This window comes from Schistocerca cancellata, chromosome 5 (genome assembly GCF_023864275.1).
Source record: "Schistocerca cancellata isolate TAMUIC-IGC-003103 chromosome 5, iqSchCanc2.1, whole genome shotgun sequence".
NCBI classification, from domain to species: domain Eukaryota; kingdom Metazoa; phylum Arthropoda; class Insecta; order Orthoptera; family Acrididae; genus Schistocerca; species Schistocerca cancellata.
Window position 1 is genome coordinate 510,887,848 of NC_064630.1, and position 12,539 is coordinate 510,900,386.

Genomic DNA, 12,539 nt, shown 5'->3' on the forward strand with positions numbered 1-12,539 from the left:
AGCAACTAAAAGGGAAAACACGATAAAAGACAGACAGACAGGCATAGGAGTAAAAAAAAAAAAAGCATAATCAAAGGTCCTTTGAGAGGTTGGTCAAGTTGATAAAACGAAGAACGCGAGCAGCTGCTCGTGGGTCATCCGCTAAAATGGCATCTAGACTACATGGCAGGCCAAGATCAAGACGCAGTGTGGTAAAATCCGGACAGGACGTTAAAATGTGGCGGTCCGTCAGCAATTGCCCACATGGGCAGAACGGCGCCGGCGCAGCCGTCAGCAGATGGCGATGGCTGAACCGGCAGTGTCCAATTCGTAACCGGACCAAAACGACCTCCTCCCGCCGAGAACGGCAAGAGGAGGACGTCCAAGCCACGGGAAGAGGTCTCAAGGCCCGAAGCTTGTTGTCCGTAAGTGCAGCCCAATCGGCATGCCACAACGATAAAATGCGCCGACAAATGACCCTGCTACAATCTGACGAAGGGACACAACAAGAAGCTGTCCGAGGCTGGAGGACCGCAGCCTTGGCCGCGGCATCTGCAGCTTCGTTCCCAGGGATACCGACATGGCCAGGAACCCACATAAAGCTAACCGGAGAACCGACGTCCACCAGCTGCTGAAGAGAGCGTTGGATCCGGTGCACGAAAGGGTGAACCGGATACGGATCACTGAGGCTCTGGATGGCGCTCAGGGAATCGGAGCAGATGACATAAGCAGAATGTCGGTGGCGGCAGATGTAAAGAACAGCCTGGTAGAGGGCAAAGAGCTCAGCTGTGAAGACCGAACAATGGCCATGGAGCCGGTATTTGAAACTTTGTGCCCCGACAATAAAAGAACACCCGACCCCGTCATTGGTCTTAGAGCCATCTGTATAAATGAAGGTCATATTACTGAACTTCGAACGAAGTTCGACAAAACGGGAGTGGTAGACCGAACCGGGGGTAACCTCCTTTGGGAGCGAGCTGAGGTCAAGGTGAACGCAAACCTGAGCCTGGAGCCAAGGTGGCGTGTGGCTCTCGCCCACTCGAAAGGTTGCAGGGAGTGAAAAATTAAGGTGTTGAAGGAGGCGACGAAAGCGAACTCCAGGGGGTAGCAGGGCAGATACATACAACCCGTGTTGACGGTCGAGAGAGTCGTCAAAAAAGGAACGATAAGACGGGGGGTCGGGCACTGACAGTAGCCGACAGGCATACCGACAAAGCAGTATATCGCGCCGGTAGGTGAGTGGCAATTCACCAGTGTCAGCATGAAGACTCTCGACGGGACTAGTATAAAACGCTCTGATCGCAAGACGTAAACCCCGATGTTGTATGGAGTTGAGGCGGCGTAAGATGGATGGCCGTGCAGAGGAGTATACGAAGCTCCCATAATCCAGCTTGGAGCGGACGATCAACCGATATAGGTGAAGTAGGACGGTTCTATCCGCTCCCCACGACATACCACTGAGAACACGGAGGACATTTAGAGAACGGGTACAACGGGCAGCCAAATATGACACATGTGGAGACCAGCTAAGTTTCCTGTCAAATGTAAGACCTAAAAATTTTGTTGTCTCCACGAATGGGAGAGCAACGGGACCGAGTCGTAAGAACGGTGGGGGAAACTATTTGTAGCGCCAGAAGTTAATACAGACAGTCTTCTCGGCAGAAAAACGGAAGCCATTGGCGACACTCCGGGAGTAAAGACGGTCAAGAGAACGCTCAAGACTGCGCTCCAGGAAACATGTACGCTGCGCGCTGCAATAGATGGTAAAATCGTCCACGAAAAGGGAGCCCGATACATCAGCTGGTAGGCAATCCATTATTGAATTGATCGCTATGTCGAAGAGAGCGACGCTCAAAACTGAGCCCTGTGGCACCCCATTCTCCTGGCGAAAGGTGTCTGACAGGACAGAACCCACACGTACCCTGAACTGTCGATCCATTAAAAAGGAACGAATAAGAAGAGGGAGGCGACCGCGAAGGCCCCATGTATGCATGGTGCGGAGAATGCCCGCCCTCCAACAGGTGTCGTAAGCCTTCTCCAAATCAAAGAACACAGCCGCGGTCGGGCGCTTCCGCAAGAAGTTATTCATAATGAAGGTCGACAAGGTAACCAGATGGTCAACAGCACAGCGGCGCCTACGAAATCCACATTGTACATTGGTAAGTAGGTGTCGAGATTCGAGCAGCCAAACCAAACGAGAGTTAACCATTCGCTCCATCACCTTACAGACACAGCTGGTAAGCGAGATGGGTCGATAACTGGAAGGCAAGTGCTTGTCCTTCCCCGGCTTAGGAATCGGGACAACAATAGACTCGCGCCAGCATGCGGGAACATGACCCTCAATCCAGATGCGATTGTAAGTACGAAGAAGGAAATCTTTACCCACAGGAGAAAGGTTCTTCAGCATCTGAATATGAATAGAATAAGGCCCTGGAGCGGAGGACCGTGACCGGGCAAGTGCGTTTTCGAGTTCCCGCATGGTGAATGGGGCATTATAACTTTCACGATTCGAGGAGCGGAAGTTAGGTGGCCTAGCCTCCTCTGCTGTTTTCGGGGGAGGAAGGCAGGGTGGTAATGAGCGGAGCTCGAAACCTCTGCGAGAAAGCGGCCGAAGGCATTGGAGACATCTTCAGGGGCCACAAGGACGTCATTCGCGACCGTCAAGCCAGAAACTGGTGAGTGGACCTTAGTGCCAGATAGCCGGCGCAGGCTACCCCAGACAACAGAAGAAAGAGTAAAACTGTTGAAGGTGCTTGTGAAAGCAGCCCAGCTGGCTTTCTTGCTTTCTTTAATAATACGATGACACTGTGCACGTAATCGTTTATAATTGATACAATTCGCCACTGTAGGGTGGCGTTTAAAGGTGCGTAAAGCACGTCGACGAGCACGTAATGCGTCTCTACATGCTGCGGTCCACCAGGGGACCAGTACGCGACGTGGAGAAGAAGGAGGGTGAGGGATGGAATACTCAGCAGCAGTGAGAATGACTTCCGTGAGGTGTGCGGCCTGACGGTCGCAGCTTGTGAAGGTTTGATCCTGAAAGGTCGCCCTGGAAGAGAAGAGCCCCCAGTCTGCTTCGGAGATCTTCCAACTAGATGAGCACGGAGAGGGGGTATGCTGCAGGAGATGGATAACACACGGGAAGTGGTCGCTCGAATATGTATCAGAAAGTGCATACCACTCAAACCGGCGTGCAAGTTGGGTAGTACATACAGAGAGGTCTAAATGGCAATAGGTGTGATATGTGTCCGAAAGAAAAGTAGGGGCGCCAGTATTGAGGCAGACAAGATTGAGCTGGTTGAAAAGGTCTGCTAACAGGGAGCCCCTCGGGCAGGATGCTGGAGAGCCCCAAAGGGGATGGTGGGCATTGAAGTCTCCAGTTAACAAAAAAGGTGCAGGTAGCTGAGCTATAATTTGCATCATGTCTGCCCTGGTAACGGCAGACGACGATGGAGTGTAAACGGTACAAATGGAAAATGTGAAAGTGGGGAGAGTAATTCGGATGGCAACTGCCTGCAGGCCGGTGTGCAATGTGATTGGATCGTAGTAAATATCATCCCGGACCAGCAACATAACCCCTCCATGAGCCGGAATACCTACCACAGGGGGTAGGTCAAAACGCACAGATGTGTAGTGTGCCAAGGCAATTTGATCGCATGGGCGTAGCTTCGTTTCCTGGAGGGCTACGACGAGCGGACGGTGCAAGCGGAGCAGCAACTACAAGTCCTCTCGGTTGGAGCGAATGCTGCGAATATTCCAGTGAATAAGTGCCATCGTAAGAAGAAAAGGAAGATGAAAGAAGGGGTCACCTCGATGGCCGCTGAGGGCCTGGCTTCGAGCGAGCACTGCCGCCGCTATCAGTAGGCGGACAGTCATCGTCCATTGGTTCTATAGGTTCATCGGCCATCTTGGTAAGATGGCCGCGAGGGGGAGCTTCCTCCGCTGGTGAACGGCCAGATGTTCGGCTACCAGCGGTGCGGCCAAGCGAAACGGATGACGGCCTGGGGCGGCAACCGCTAAGTGGCGCAAGAGAAGAAATGCGCCGTGGAGGAGAAGGAGAACTGTGCTTCCTATGAGCCTTCTTGGAAGGTCGTTTGGTGGAAGTACTGGTCGATGGCTGGGAGGTCGAGGTACGTAGGAAGTCTGCACGGGACGGTTCCTTCTTGAAGGCCCGTGCATCTGACTTCTGTGTCTTCGTCTTAGCAGAAGCCGATGAAGGGGCTTGTGTCTGTGGGGTGATGAGAGGAAGTGGGGACGTCGACAGCGCGATCTTAGCACTGGCCGAACGGACGACCGAGGTGCTGAAGGTCAGATCGCATGTCTGGATTGCCACCTCCCTGGTAGTCCGAGGAGAGGCGAGGACAGTACTGAATTTACCCGCTGGGAGCAGCGTGGGCTTCCTACTAGCAAATAGCTTGCGAGCAGCCGAGGTGGACACTTTCTCTTTGACCCGAATTTCTTGGATACATCGTTCTTCCTTATAGATGGGACAGTCGCGGGAGGACGCTGCGTGGTCACCCTGACAGTTCACACAACGAGGAGACGGAGGTGGGCAGTCACCCTCATGGGCGTCCCTGCCATAAGTGACACATTTAGCCGCATTGGAACAAGACTGGCGAGTGTGATTAAAACGCTGACACTGGTAGCAGCGCGTAGGTGTCGGGACATAGGGGCGAACAGAAATAACCTCGTAGCCCGCTTTGATGCGCGATGGCAGCTGAACACTATCAAAGGTCAAGAAAAGTGTCCGGGTCGGTACAAGGTCATTGTTGACCTTTTTCATGACCCTATGGACAGCCGTCACGCCCTGCTCAGCGAGGAAAGACTGAATCTCCTCGTCAGTCAATCCGTCCAGAGATCTAGTATAGACCACACCACGAGACGAATTCAAAGTTCGGTGAGCCTCCACCCGGGCAGGGAACGTGTATAGGAGTGTGGCTCGAAGCAGTTTCTGTGCCTGAAAGGCGCTCTCAGTTTCTAGTAGCAAGGTACCGTTACGCAACCTTATACAAGACTTAACAGTACCAGCTATGGCATCTACGCCCTTCTGAATAACGAAAGGGTTGACAGAGAAAAAATCCTTTCCGTCCTCAGATCGAGAAACGACGAGGAACTGTGGGGCAGGCGGTAGTACCTTTGTCACTGGTGGCTGGTCATGTTTCCGTTTGTGGGCAGAATTTGAGAGAGAAGAAGAGAAATCCATTGCAGAGGAATCCCCCATGATTGCCAGCGTCTCCGATGGCGCGCTCCTTCCTTGTGGGGACCCTCTCAGAGGGCACTCCCGCCTTAGGTGAATGTTTACACCTCAGGTCACACCTCCCGAGAAACAGACGGAGGGACCAATCGGCATGGTCAGAAGGTATCAGCTCAGGCAATCACCCCTCCCTGGGCCTGGCCTTTACCAGGGGGTACGTGCGTGCCTTACTTGTCTACCCAGGGCGGGGAATTACGCGTTACCCCGTCACCAGCTACGCGTGCGAACGCGTGGGTCGGCCTTCAGGCGCGCACAGGGAGTCAGGAAGAAGAGGAAAAGGAAGAGAGATAGGACAGACTGTCTCAAACGCCGAGGCGGAGACAAGAGAAGGCAAGAAGAAGAAGGCAAGGAGAAGAAGGCAAGGAGAAGAAGGCAAGGAGAAGAAGGCAAGGAGAAGAGTAAGGAAGACAGTGAGATGGAGAACAACAAAGAAAGGAACCAACCAAAGGAAGGAAGAAACGAGAAGTGAAAACCCAAAAAGACCACAATTATAGGTCGTGGAACCGTCCGTCTCCGGACGCAGGCGCTAACTACCCCCTCGAGGGGGATGGACTCCTTTTAGTCGCCTCTTACGACAGGCAGGAATACCGCGGGCCTATTCTAACCCACGAACCCGCAGGGGGATCGCGGGCAAGTGCTCTACTATCTGAGCTACCGAAGCACGACTCACGCCCGGTACTCACAGCTTTACTTCTGCCAGTACCTTGTCTCCTACCTTCCAAACTTTACAGAAGTTCTCCTGCGAACCTTGCAGAACTAGCACTCCTGAAAGAAAGGATATTGCGGAGACATGGCTTAGCCACAGCCTGGGGGATGTTTCCAGAATGAGATTTTCACTCTGCAGCGGAGTGTGCGCTGATATGAAACTTCCTGGCAGATTAAAACTGTGTGCCCGACCGAGACTCGAACACGGCATGGCCCCACATCTCTGTCGCTTCCTTTCAGAACCTCAGTGACTCTTCTCCTGCACGTCTTGCAGCTGTCTGCATTGCAAAAGGTGATTATTCAGGCTTTTGTCTCATGGTCATATTAATGTAAGTGGACAGTCTAACTGGCGTGCAGCAAGTTTAAGAGTAAATGTACCCCATACAAATTAACATCCCAAAGAATCGAGTCTAAATATGCATTTAATTAAATCACGATGCTGACATAACAAACAGACGTCCACAGGGTGGTCAGAGACGATGTTAAGAAGACCTCCACTCTCAGCGCAGTTACTTAGAGCGCTCTGTGCATCCAGTCGTGAGAGGTAGAACGTGGAATTTGAGCACACGGTTCTCTCCTCTCTGTCAGCCTGCCTCGACCGGTCATTTGAAGTTACGTCAGCATGGGAAGTTGCCCGTCAAATTGGCATACACCACAGTGACGACATTAGAACTTTCAGTTGCTGTCGTGAGACACAAAACATTCATGACCTGCGTCATATTCGTCGCCCACGTTCACTAGCACTATCTGATGACCGCTACCTGCAAATTGTGGCTCGTAGATATCCCGAAAAGACTGCAACATGGATGATATTTGGAAGTAAGGGGAAAATAAAGTGCAAAGAATTTCGATACTTTCTACTGATATTTAACAAACGACCGTACTGTGAAACAGACACTGAATAACGAATTAACTGCTACTAATTAGATTCTTCTATGCGAGTCGTATATGTGAGAGATAACGAAAGCTAGGCGATAAGGGAAGAAGTGCAAACAAGAAACGAATAAAAATCGAGAGGGCGATGCGGTGAGAAGGTAGAATATTGTGGTTTAAACATTTACCATAAAGGACTGTAGAAGGATATCGTTCAGTTGTGGACGATACCCCACGTAGGGAGGCAGCAGGAACTTCTCAGACGAATCGAAAATGAAAAGAGGCGTTCTAAAAATGCAAATTGCGATGTTCCCAGAATGGATATGATAAATAGAGAGAGGGTTAGGAGGAGCAGAACAAGAAGCCTTGTGCAGCATGCATCTGACAACTGGTAAGCAACGGGAGTACGTAACACAAGAGGTATAGAGGTTAACTACCAACTAGCTCAGACATCGGGGACAGCGGGTTTGGAGTGGAGCGTTACGATGTGCGATAACACTTCGAATGAACACTGGAACGGTGATGCAGCGCCCGTGTCACAATGAAGCCGAATTATTGTTGCGACGGTGGACCTGATTCCAACTTGATGCTGTTGCTACCGTTTGCTTAGGTACTCATACTGCCAGGCCCGCTCTGCTATAATGTGGAGGTTTCTTGCAATTAGTCTGTGTATAAGGGCACAGATACTATACTAACAGTTTACCTCGCGGAATGTTGAGGAGGATAGTAGTCGAAGATCCAAGTTCGACAACATGTAGGTTTCATTTGCCAAAAAGCATAAATTACAAGAGATAAGTTTTTTTCTCTCTCCCCCCCCCCCCCCCCATGAACCGTGGACCTTGCCGTTGGTGGGGAGGCTTGCGTGCCTCAGCGATACAGATAGCCGTACCGTAGGTGCAACCACAACGGAGGGGTATCGGTTGAGAGGCCAGGCAAACGCGTGGTTCCTGAAGAGGGGCAGCAGCGTTTTCAATAGTTGCAGGGGTCTGGATGATTGACTGATCTGGCCTTGTAACACTAACCAAAACGGCCTTGCTGTGCTGGTACTGCGAACGGTTGAAAGCAAGGGGAAACTACAGCCGTAATTTTTCCCGAGGGCATGCAGCTTTACTGTATGGTTAATGATGATGGCGTCCTCTTGGGTAAAATATTCCGGAGGTAAAATAGTCCCCCATTCGGATCTCCGGGCGGGGACTACTCAAGAGGATGTCGTTATCAGGAGAAAGAAAACTGGCGTTCTACGGATCGGAGCGTGGAATGTCAGATCACTTAATCGGGCAGGTAGGTTAGAAAATTTAAAAAGGGAAATGGATAGGTTAAAGTTAGATATAGTGGGAATTGGTGAAGTTCGGTGGCAGGAGGAACAAGACTTTTGGTCAGGCGAATAGAAGGTTATAAATACAAAGTCAAATAGGGGTAATGCAGGAGTAGGTTTAATAATGAATAAAAAAATAGAAGTACGGGTAAGCTACTACAAACAGCATAATGAATGCATTATTTTGGCCAAGATAGACACAAAGCCTACGCCTACTACAGTAGTACAAGTTTATATGCCAACTAGCTCTGCAGGTGACGAAGAAATTGATGAAATGTATGATGAAATAAAAGAAATTATTCAGATAGTGAAGGGAGACGAAAATTTAATAGTCATGGGCGACTGGAATTCAGTAGTAGGAAAAGATGTGGACTCTGACCACAATCTACTGGTTATGAACTGTAGATTAAAACTGAAGAAACTGCAAAAAGGTGGGAATTTAAGGAGATGGGACTTGGATAAACTGACTAAACCAGAGGTTGTACAGAGTTTCAGGGAGAGCATAAGAGAGCATTTGACAGGAATGTGTGAAAGAAATACAGTAAAAGAAGAATGGGTAGCTTTGAGGGATGAAGTAGTGAAGGCAGCAGAGGATAAAGTAAGGAAAAAGACGAGGGTTACTAGAAATCCTTGGGTAAAAGAAGAAATATTGAACTTAATTGATGAAAGGAGAAGATATGAAAATGCAGTAAATGAAGCAGGCAAAAAGGAATACAAACGTCTCAAAAATGAGATCGACAGGAAGTGCAAAATGGCTAAGCAGGGATGGCTAGAGGACAAATGTAAGGATGTAGAGGCTTATCTCACTAGGGGTAAGATAGATACTGCCTACAGGATAATTAAAGAGACCTTTGGAGATAAGAGAACCACTTGTATGAATATCAAGAGCTCAGATGGAAACCCAGTTCTAAGCAAAGAAGGGAAAGCAGGAAGATGGAAGGAGTATATAGAGGGTCTATACAAGGGCGATGTACTTGAGGACAATATTATGGAAATGGAAGAGGATGTAGATGAAGATAAAATGGGAGAAGAATTTGACGGAGCACTGAAAGACCTGTGTCGAAACAAGGCCCCGGGAGTAGACAACATTCCATTAGAACTACTGACGGCCTTTAGAACTTGGGAGAGCCAGTCGTGACAAAACTCTACCATCTGGTGAGCAAGATGTATCAGACAGGCGAAATACCCTCAGACTTCAAGAAGAATACAATAATTCCAATCCCAAAGAAAGCAGGTGTTGACAGATGTGAAAAACTAGTCGAAGCCGACCTTGGGGAAGATCTGTTTGGATTGCGTAGAAATATTGGAACACGTGAGGCAATATTGACCCTACGACTTATCTTAGAAGCTAGATCAAGGAAAGGCAAACCTACGTTTCTAGCATTTGTAGACTTAGAGAAAGCTTTTGACAATGTTGACTGCATACTCTCTTTCAGATTCTGAAGGTGGCAGGGGTAAAATATAGGGAGCGAAAGGCTATTTACAATTTGTATAGAAACCAAATGGCAGTTATAAGAGTTGAGGTGCATGAAAGGAAAGCAATGGTTGGGAAGGGAGTGAGACAGGGTTGTAGCCTCTCCCCGATGTTATTCAATCTGTATATTGAGCAAGCAGTGAAGGAAACAAAAGATAAATTTGGAGCAGGTATTAAAATCTATGGGGAAGAAATAAAAACTTTGAGGTTCGCCGATGACATTGTAATTCTGTCAGAGACAGCAAAGGACTTGGAAGAGCAGTTGAACGGAATGGATAGTGTCTTGAAAGGAGGATATAATATGAACATCAACAAAAGCAAAACGAGGATAATGGAATCTAGTCGAATTAAGTTGGGTGATGCTGATGGTATTAGATTAGGAAATGAGACTCTTAAAGTAGTAAAGGACTTTTGCTATTTGGTGAGCAAAATAACTGATGATGGCCGAATTAGAGAGGATATAAAATGTAGACTGGCAATGGCAAGGAAAGCGTTTCTCAAGATGAGAAATTTGTTAACATCGAGTATGGATTTAAGTGTCAGGAAGTCGTTTCTGAAAGTATTAGTATGGAGTGTAGCCATGTATGGAAGTGAAACATGGATGATGAATAGTTTAGACAAGAAGAGAATAGAAGCTTTCGGAATGTGGTGCTATAGAAGAATGCTGAAGATTAGATGGGTAGATCACATAACTAATGAGGAGGTATTGAATAGAACTGGGGAGAAGAGAAGTTTGTGGCAAAACTTGACTAGAAGAAGGGATCGGTTGGTAGGACATGTTCTGAGGCATCAAGGGATCACCAATTTAGTATTGGAGGGCAGCGTGGAGGGTAAAAATCGTAGAGGGAGACCAAGAGATGACTACACTAAGCATATTCAGAAGGATGTAGGTTGCAGTAGGTACTGGGAGATGAAGAAGCTTGCACAGGATAGAGTAGCATGGAGAGCTGCATCAAACCAGTCTCAGGACTGAAGACCACAACAACAACAACAACAACACAAGTTTTTCTCTGCTGTGTACACTTTCCGTAGAAATTAAGCGAGATATTCCAGAAATTTAATTTCGGTACGTTTAAAAACAAGTAATAGGGATTACCGTCATGGCATACAATATCGCTATTATTTGACACACTTCTTTGGATTGACGTGCTTGGGACACAGGGATAGATCGCACCCCAGTGACAATAATTGTTATAATACATAATGTACTGATTATTTTTACTTGAAAATGTCTTTTATTTCTCAAATTCTTACATTTTTAAGTTATACGGCTCATCTAACCAAACAATAAGAATGAGAAATTCAACTGTCGAAAAAATTAAAACACAAAATTATTCTTAAAATATCATAATTTTTTGTGGTTTCATATAATTAGCTAAAAATTTAACTGAGTTTCTTCAAGATACAGCACCACAAAAAATTGTGTATTACTTATCTAAGAAAGATATTTATTCTGGAAAATGTAAGGGAGAAATATCGCGAGAAAATGAATTTTCTGTTATTATAAAACTTAGGAAAAGTTTTTATTGTTTAAACCCAAATTCAGTCGATTTTGTTTATAAAATAGAAAGAAACATATTCGTAATAACAAAATGAAAGAGTTTTGATCGAATTTACAAAAAATGGTTCAAATGGCTCTGAGCAGGACTTAACAGCTATGGTCATCAGTCCCCTAGAACTTAGAACTACTTGAACCTAACCAACCTAAGGACATCACACAACACCCAGTTCAAATTTACATGTCTTTAACGTATACACTCTTCGCATATCGATTTTTGTCCATTTCAAGCAACTGCTCGCACTTACTTCGAGTTCGCAGGTTATAAGCCATCTAATTATGTGAATAAAATATTATCTATCGCAAAAAGTGGGGCATGATAAAACATAGTATATTCACTTTTATTTCAGTCTGATGCCCGAATACACTTGAAATAAAATGCTCTTAAATTTCACTTAGTCGACCTTGCTTGACACAACAGGATGTAGGCAACCCCTGAGGGCGGGTGCTGTATGTGGGTTGACGCTTCCGGTGTGATGGCACTGGCTTTAGGGGTGGTAGTACTATCGAACCCATAACAGATGGCCCCATAGGCTGGAGTTTCTCAGGTTTACGTACTCAATATTAACGAAAGTTGGCTTGGGGTGTACTGCACCCCACAGTGTCAATCTACGATTAAGAATGTCCCTCTGTACTGAGACATTGTGAAAAACTGCTTAAGGGGCTCCGGAACGCCCTATACTTGCAATGTTAAAATAACGCTTATAAATTACATCTTTCCTCACAAAGTATTTGAGGTAGGAAGTTGAACTTTTTACAGATTATTTATTGGAATATGGGCTACAACTTAACACAGGGATTTTACAAAATTTTAGTTCAGTTATTAAAGATGATTTTTTTCAATTGTAATGAAAATTCACAACATTTTTTTGCAATTTTTATTTATATATTCAAAAATATACAGTTTTTTGGAAAAAGGCTGTGTTAAATTATGGAGAAGGTACTGTGTAACATTTACTGAAAGTTTGAAACAAATATGTTTGGAAGATCCTTAGAAAACATGTAATTAGTATGGGAAAATAAAAGTTTTGGGAATCGAGCGACAAAGATTGGATTAACTTTTTAGTGCATTCCAGGTCCATAGGATGGATTATCTTCATCCTCTGCAAACTCCTCCTCCAGATTCCTCTTGTTCCTTCTCCTGTTTACTCTTGCTTGTATTTCTAGACTCTTGACAGCCCTGTCTGCAGCCCGAAGGCGTTCCTTGTCTAAAGCAAGCATCGCTCGTACCATGTTAGAATGTTATTATTTACAGTAATAACACATACCTTTGGCTTTCCAACATTTCTCCTTTTCTTAAAAGCCTTCAGAGGATTTCTAATAACTTTACAATTACTCATTATTATACTTCAACAAAACAGAGGCTCAAGAAACAGAATTA